The sequence below is a fragment of the Chrysochloris asiatica genome, unplaced genomic scaffold, assembly GCF_000296735.1.
Source record: "Chrysochloris asiatica unplaced genomic scaffold, ChrAsi1.0 scaffold00016, whole genome shotgun sequence".
In the NCBI taxonomy this organism is placed as follows: domain Eukaryota; kingdom Metazoa; phylum Chordata; class Mammalia; order Afrosoricida; family Chrysochloridae; genus Chrysochloris; species Chrysochloris asiatica.
In genome coordinates, this window is record NW_006408534.1 from 29,479,724 (window position 1) to 29,487,326 (window position 7,603).

Here is a 7,603-nt window from a genome sequence, read left to right on the forward strand (position 1 = left end):
CCTGAGGGACTCGTCTTCTGGCACTATATCTGACAATATTTTGGTGCTGTTCATCGTTTCAATATTTAATATTCTGGTGCTTACAGTGTTTCACAGCCATTCATAATTTTCAGTGATTTAATATTCAAAAGTAGTCTGTCTCTCCTTCCTAGTCTGTTTTCATCTGGAAACTCATCTGAAACTTGGCCCCCTTGGGTGACCCTGCCAATATTCAAAATACTAGTGGCAAAGCTTCCTGAATCACAGCAACATGCAAGCCACCACAAGTATGACAAATGGATAGGCATAATTTTCTGTTTAGGAGTTCAAAATTTCATCAGGATGCTAAGTGCCTAGTTTTAATACTTTAAATATTTCATTAATTATAACAAACATTTTCAATGCTAACACATTTTTTCAGTATTAACTTGTGGTATTTGACTTCTTCAAAATGAATCTTGTTCTCAGTGCATTTAGCACTTAATTGTTGTTGTTGTTAGGTTCTGTGGAGTAGATTTTGACTCTTAGGACACTATGCACAACAGAATGAAGCACTGCCTGGTCCTGTACCATCCTCACAATCATTGTGAAGCTTGAGCCCATTGCTGCTCCCATTGTACTAACCTATCTCTTTGGGGGTCTTCCTTTTTTTCGCTGACCCTCCGCTTTACCTAGCATGATGTCCTAATCCAGCAACTGGTCCCTTCTGATAACAAGTTCAAAATATGAGAGATGAAGTTTTGTAATCCTGGCTTCCAAGGAGCATTCTGATTGCATTTTTCCCAGTACAAATTTGTTTGTTCTAGCAGTTCATGGTACTTTTAATATTCTCCAACACCATTAAGTCAAATGCATCAATTCTTCTATGGTCTTCCTTATTCACTGCCCAACTTTCATAAACATACGAGGCAATTGAAAATACCATGGCTTGGGTCAGGAACACTTTAATAGAAATTTGATAAAATTTTGAGGTATAAGTAAAATTTTAGTTTATCTTCGTTTCAGGTAAATTTTATTATTTCTTTCTTATTTATTTGTTTTTCATTTTCACCCTGACATTTCTTTCTTCTGGAATTCCTATAAAATCAATATTCAATTTCCTAAGAGTATCTATTTTAATCATTCTCAAGTTATTGCTTTTTTTTTTTTTTTTGCTGTCTTATAATATTTTGGAAGTATTCTTTAGCCTTTCAAATCATTAAATAGGTTTTTAATTATGTCCCCTCTGCCATTCTACCCTTCTATAACTTTTTTGTTTGCCATCTTATTCTATCTTTCTTAAAACCTTTTAAAAATATATCTTTTGCTCAGGTTTCTGTTTTCATTCTATAGTTGCAATGTTTGTTAAAATCCTTCAGAGATATACTCTTTTTCAAAGTTTTCTTTTGTTTTCTCCATTTGTCTATTGCTTGGGTAATTAATTGCTATAATTCACTAAGCATTTAGTTAATGCTACTTCTTTTTCAGGCTATTTTTCCCCCCCTTAATATCTGATAACTCATTGGTGGTATGGTCATATTTGTAAGTGAATGACTACATAGAGTACTATGGGTTTCCCTTGTTGCTGTTGTTGTTAAGTGCAGTTGAGTTGGCTGAGACTCAATGACTCTGTATAGGGTTTCTGAGGAGTGACTGGTCAGTTTAAATTGCCAGCCTTGATATACAAACTGACCTTGTGGTCCAATGCTTATCCTACAGTGCCACTCCAGGATTCAGTGGGTTTCTTTAGCCATTATGAATATTGTTTTGCACTTCCTCAGCTCTCCTCCTCACTAATTGTAACCAATGACTGCAGAGTTATTGGTTGCAAGTAAACTCATACAACATTCAGGCCTTATTAAAGGTGGTGCAAAAGGGAACAAGTTAGCAATCCGAAGAATCCTCTAGATTGAGAATGTAGGAAATGTGGTCTCTTGAAGGTAGAGTGGTTTAGGAAATCTCACCATTATACTGAGTTAATGCTACTGATTTTTCATTTGTTCATTTCTATTCTTTTTTAAAAATTGGATTTTATTTTTTTTTGAGCAGTTTTAGGTTCATATGAAAATTGTGTAGAAAATACCAAATCTAAGCATATTGCCACTGAGTCAGTTCCAACTCTGAACAATTTTATGAGACAGAGGAGAACTGGCTAATTGGATTTCCAAGGCTATAATCTTTATTGAAACAGACTGCCACGTCTTCCTTCTGTGGAATCGCTGGTGAGTTTGAACTGCTGAGTTTTAAGTTAGCAGCCAAGTACTTGAACCTCTATGCCAACATCACTCCTTGCAGAAAGTACTTAGTTTCCTTATACTTTCTTTGTCCCTGCACAATGTTCTATTATTTTCTTTTGTTCTTGTTGTGCATTTGTTAGAACTAATGAACTAATGCTGATCAATTATTATTAACTGAAGTCAAAAGTTCATAATTTGTATTGTATGGTCCTATGGGTTTTGACAAGAATATAATATCATGTATACACCATTTTAGTATCATACAAAATCTCACTACTCTAAAAAAAATGTCTAGTGCTCCAACTATTCATTCTTGAATTCCTGGCAGGCTTTGTTTTTTTTTACTGTTTATATAGTTTTGACTTTTTCCAAGATGTCAAAACTATATAAACATAAAGATGAAGTCATACAATATGTGGTTTTTTTCAGATTGGTTTCTTTCACTAAACAATATACATTTTAGGACCTTTCATGTTTTTTGTAGCTTGATCATGTCTTTCTCACTGAACAATACTCTATTGTATGGATGTTCCACCATTAGTTTATCCATTCACATGTTGAAAGACATCTTAGCTGCTTCTAGTTTTTGGAAATTACGAATAAAGCTGCTATAGATATTCATGTGTAGGTTTTTGTATGGATGTATATTTTAAACTCTTTTGGATAAATAGCTGGGGAGCATGATTGCTGGATTGTATGGTAAGTACTTGTGTGGTCTTATAGGATAAGCACCAGACCACAAGGTTGATATGAACCACAAGGTGGTGGTTCAAACCCACTAGTCACTCCTCAGAAACCCCTATACAGTGTCATTATGAGTTAGAACAGACTCAACAACACTTAACAATAACAACACCAATGTTTAGGTTTGTGACTAGGAAAATGATATTGGTAAGAAATTAGACAAATAGAGCAGTGGAACAGAATAGAAAACCCAGAGTTAGACCAACACAAATAGAATCAACTGAACTCTGACAAAGGAATAAATGAAAGTCAATGGAGAAAGAATAGTTTTTAGGAAATGGTTCTGGAACAACTGAATTTCAGAGGTGTCACTAGTCGAGTGTGGGAGTGTAGACAGTGCTGAGTGACACTGGAAGAGGGGTGCCACCAAAACAAGGGTCTGTAAAATTTTTGGCAGTGTTTTTTGCAAAAGTTTATTATATTTTGTTATAATGTCCCTTGGTCACCCTTCAGGTCTATAACTGAATTCACTGGTGTGACTCAGTTTTCAGCCAATCAGTAGCTATGTATATAGAGGGGACAGCAATACTAGTGAGGTATGCACACCATAGAATGGTCAACAATCTATACCAAAAGGGCAGTATTTATATAAGGACAAGATTCAGAAGATATGGGAAAGAAGGAGGAATAGAAACAAGAATCACAGGGAGGAAGTGGGATAAATGATGTTACACGGAGGGAATTGCAGTCATTGGAATGAAAGGAAGTCTATGATTTGTTGACTGTAAAATTAATGATCTGCTATGTAAACCTTCACTCAATTTACAATAAAAAGTTTTAAAAAGAATCCCTGTAGTGATAACAACAAAAACAGTTTTTCAAGCCTAGCTTACATGTATCAATATACTAATTTGCTTTTTGAACCTTTAAATATGCTTTAAGTCAGAGCTGTCATTATAAGGATGCTTCAAATCACATGGTTTTGTCTGCATACAATAAAAATACACACTATTGTTTTTGTTGCTACTGGTGTTTTTATAGTGACTGATTTTGTCAAAATTTCTGGTCTTCTAGCTACAAGATTTTGTAATTCTTATTTGTGAACCTGTATCGATAACTGCTTTGGGAATAAGATCATAATTAAAGGAAAAGAAGAAAAACCTAGATTTTTCTCAGCTAATAATACTGTAATGGAAATACAATTTAATATAGAAATCTTTTACAATGCACTTTGTTATTCATATTCATATAATCTAAGAAAAATTACATTTAAACAGTTTACAGCACAGTAATCACATGTTACAGTAATCGACAGCACTTAACAACATTCTATGATTAAAATTGATAATAAACATTAGAAAGGATTTTGTAATTACAGAAGGTCCATGGCAGGAGAAGGTGCTAATGTGAGTTACTGTACTCTAGTGATGTCACTGTTGAACACCCACAAATGAAAAAGAAAAATATCTAAGCACAGAGTACATGACTCTTAAAAGTTACTCCAAAGAATTATAGAACTAAACATAATTTGTAATAATATACCTATTAGAAGGTAATGTTGTTAAGTGTTGTGGAGTTAGTTCTGACTTACACCAACCCTGTATAGGGTTTCTGAGGAGCAACTGGTAGGTTTTAATTACTGATATTGAAGTTAGCCGTCCAGTGATTATCATACAATGCCACACCAGGACTCCTTAGAAGGTAATGTTGATATTGTTAAGCACTATATAGGGTTTCTGAGGTACAACTGGTAGATTTGAACTGAAGACCTTGTGATTCGCAGTTCAGTGTTGATCTTACAGTACCACAATAAAGAAGACAATTTAGTGAATTTGGCAATTTTTTAGATAAAATACTAGAAGCCTTATTCATAAGAGAGAAAATTGATAAGCTGGATTTCATTAAAATTAAATAGGTATGCTCTTCAAAAGATACTGTTAGGAGAATGAAAAGACAAGGCACAGACATGGAGAAAATATTTTTAAAACACATATCTGGTAAAAGACTTGTATCCATAATATATACAAACAACACTTAAAATTCCAAAATAATAAACAATCTAGTCACAAAATGTGCAAAAGTTCTGAGCAGAACTTCTTGCCAATGAAGATAGATGCATAGAAGATAAATAAGTATATAAAAATGTTCAGTGCTGTATGCCATTAGTAATTGCAAATGACAATTACAAATTCTCAAAATAGGAAGAAACAGCTGCAAACATCTATTAATAATTGGAACTTGGAATGTACAAAATATGAAATTAGGAAAGTCATCACAAATAAAAGGGGAGCTCTCTTGAGTCACCCCTGCAAGCCTTGTGCAAGCTGCACTTAGTGCCTACCCGCAGCTGTTTGCTGCTTGCAGCCCCTCCTCTTCAAGATGCCTGAGGAAGTATACTATGGACAGGAGGAGGTGGAGGCCTTTGCCTTTCAGGCAGAGATTGCCCAACTCATGTCACTCATCATCAAAACCTTCTATTCCAACAAGGATATTTTCCTTTGAGAGTTATCTCTAATGCTTTGGATGCCTTGGACAAGATTCTATGAGAGCCTGACAGAGCCTTCCAAGTTAGACAGTGATAAAGAGTTGAAAATTGACATCATCCCCAAGCCTCAGGAACACCTTCTGACTCTGGTATATACTGGCATTGTCATGGTACCTTTGCCAAATCTGGCACCAAAGCATTTATAGAGGCTCTGCAGGATGGTGCAGACATTTTCATGAATGGGAAATTTGGTGCTGGCTTTCATTCTGCCTATTTGGTAGCATGGAAAGTGGTTGTGATCACAAAACATAATGATGATTAGCAATATGCCTGGGAATCTTCTACTGGGGGTTCCTGTACTATATGTGCTGATCATGGTGAGCCCCATTGGTCAGAATATCAAAGTGATTCTCAACCTTGAGGAAGACCAGACAGAGTACCTAGAAGAGAGGTGATTCAAAGAAGTAGTGAAGAAGCACTTGCAGTTAGTTCATAGGCTATCCCATCTCTCTTTATCTGGAGAAGGAACAAGAGAAGGAAATCAGTGATGATGAGGCAGAGGAAAAGTGAGAGAGAAGAATAAGATAAGGGTGATGAAGAGAAGTCCAAGAGTGAAGATGTGGGCTCAGATGAGGAAGATTATAGCGGTGAAGATAAGACAAAGAAGACCAAGCTGATTAAGGAGAAATACATTAACCAGAAAAAACTAAACATGGCCAAGCCCATTTGGACAGAAATCCTGATACACCCAAGAGGAGTAATGGAAATTCTACTACTAGGGTTTTACAAATGACTTGAAACACCACTAGACAGTAAAACACTTCTCTGTGGAAGGTCAATTGGGATTTATAGCATTGCTATTTATTCCCTGCTGGGATCCCTTTGACCTCTTTGAGGACAGAAAGAAAAAGAACAACATTAAACTGTATTCCCTCTGTGTGTGCATCACCTAAAGATGTGATGAGTCAATACCAGAGTATCTCAACTTCATCTGAGGTGTGATTGACTCTGAGGACCTGCACCTCAATATCACCCAGGGAGATACTCTAGCAGAGCAAAATCTTGAAGGTTATCCACAAAAACATTGTCAAGAAGTGCCTTGAGCTCCACTCTGAGTTGTCAGAAGATGAGGATAAATCTAAGAAATTCTATGAGGCATTCCCTAAGAACATAAAGCTTGGAATCCATGGGAAACTCTACAAACTGGCGACACCTTTCTGAGTTGTTGCGCTATCACACTTCTCAGTCTGAAGATGAAAAAACTTCTCTTTTAGAGTATGTTTCTCACATGAAGACCCAGAAGTCCATCTATTTTATCACTGGTGAGAGCAAAGAGTAGGCAGCCAACTTTGCTTTTGTAGAGTGAATACAGAAGTGGGGCTTTCAGGTTGTTTCGGTGAATGAACCTATCCATATGTACAACAGCTCAAGGAGTTTGATGGGAAGACCCTAGTCTTAGTTATTGAGAAAGGCCTAGAGATACTTGAGGATGAAGAGGAGAGCAAGAAAATGGAAGAGAGCAAGGTCAAGTTTGAGAACCTTTGCAAGCTCATGAAGGAATCTTGGATAAGAAGGTTGAGAAGGTGACAATCTCCAATAGACTTGTGTCTTCACACTGCTGCATTATGACTAGTATATATGGTTGGATGGTCAACATGGAACAGATCATGAAAGCTCAGGCACTTCAGGACAACTCTACAATGGGCTACATGAGGGCCAAAAAGTACCTGGAGATCAACCCAGATCACCCCATTGTGAAGATACTGAGGCAGAAGGCTGAAGCAGACAAGAACAACAAAGCCATCAAGAATCTGGTGGTCCTGCTTTTTGAAACTACACTGCCCTCTTCTGGCTTCTACCTTGAGGATCCCCAGATACACTCTAACTGCATCCACTCTATGATTGTTTTGAAATTAAAGTATGCAAACTAAATAAAATTAAAAGGAAACACATAAAGATAGATATTCTAAATGAGCTGAAATGGACTGGTAATGGCCATTTTGAATAGGAGGACAAAGCATATGGTTTACTATGCAAAGACAATAAATTGAAGAGAAATCACATTACATTAATCATCAAAAAGAGTATTTCAAGATTAATCTTGAAGGACAATGCTATCTGTGATAGGATAATAGCCATATGCCTACAAGGAAGACCTACCACCTGTCTGTCAGTTTGTCGTATTATGGTGACTTGCATGTTTCTATGATGATGGAAGCTACGTTACTTGTATTTTAAA

At 36.2% G+C, this 7,603-nt stretch overlaps 1 pseudogene; it reads left to right on the forward strand.

The window, feature by feature from the left end:
* Positions 1-5,258: 5,258 nt before the first annotated feature.
* LOC102822386 lies at positions 5,259-7,295 on the forward strand (annotated as a pseudogene).
* The last annotated feature ends 308 nt before the right edge of the window (positions 7,296-7,603 follow it).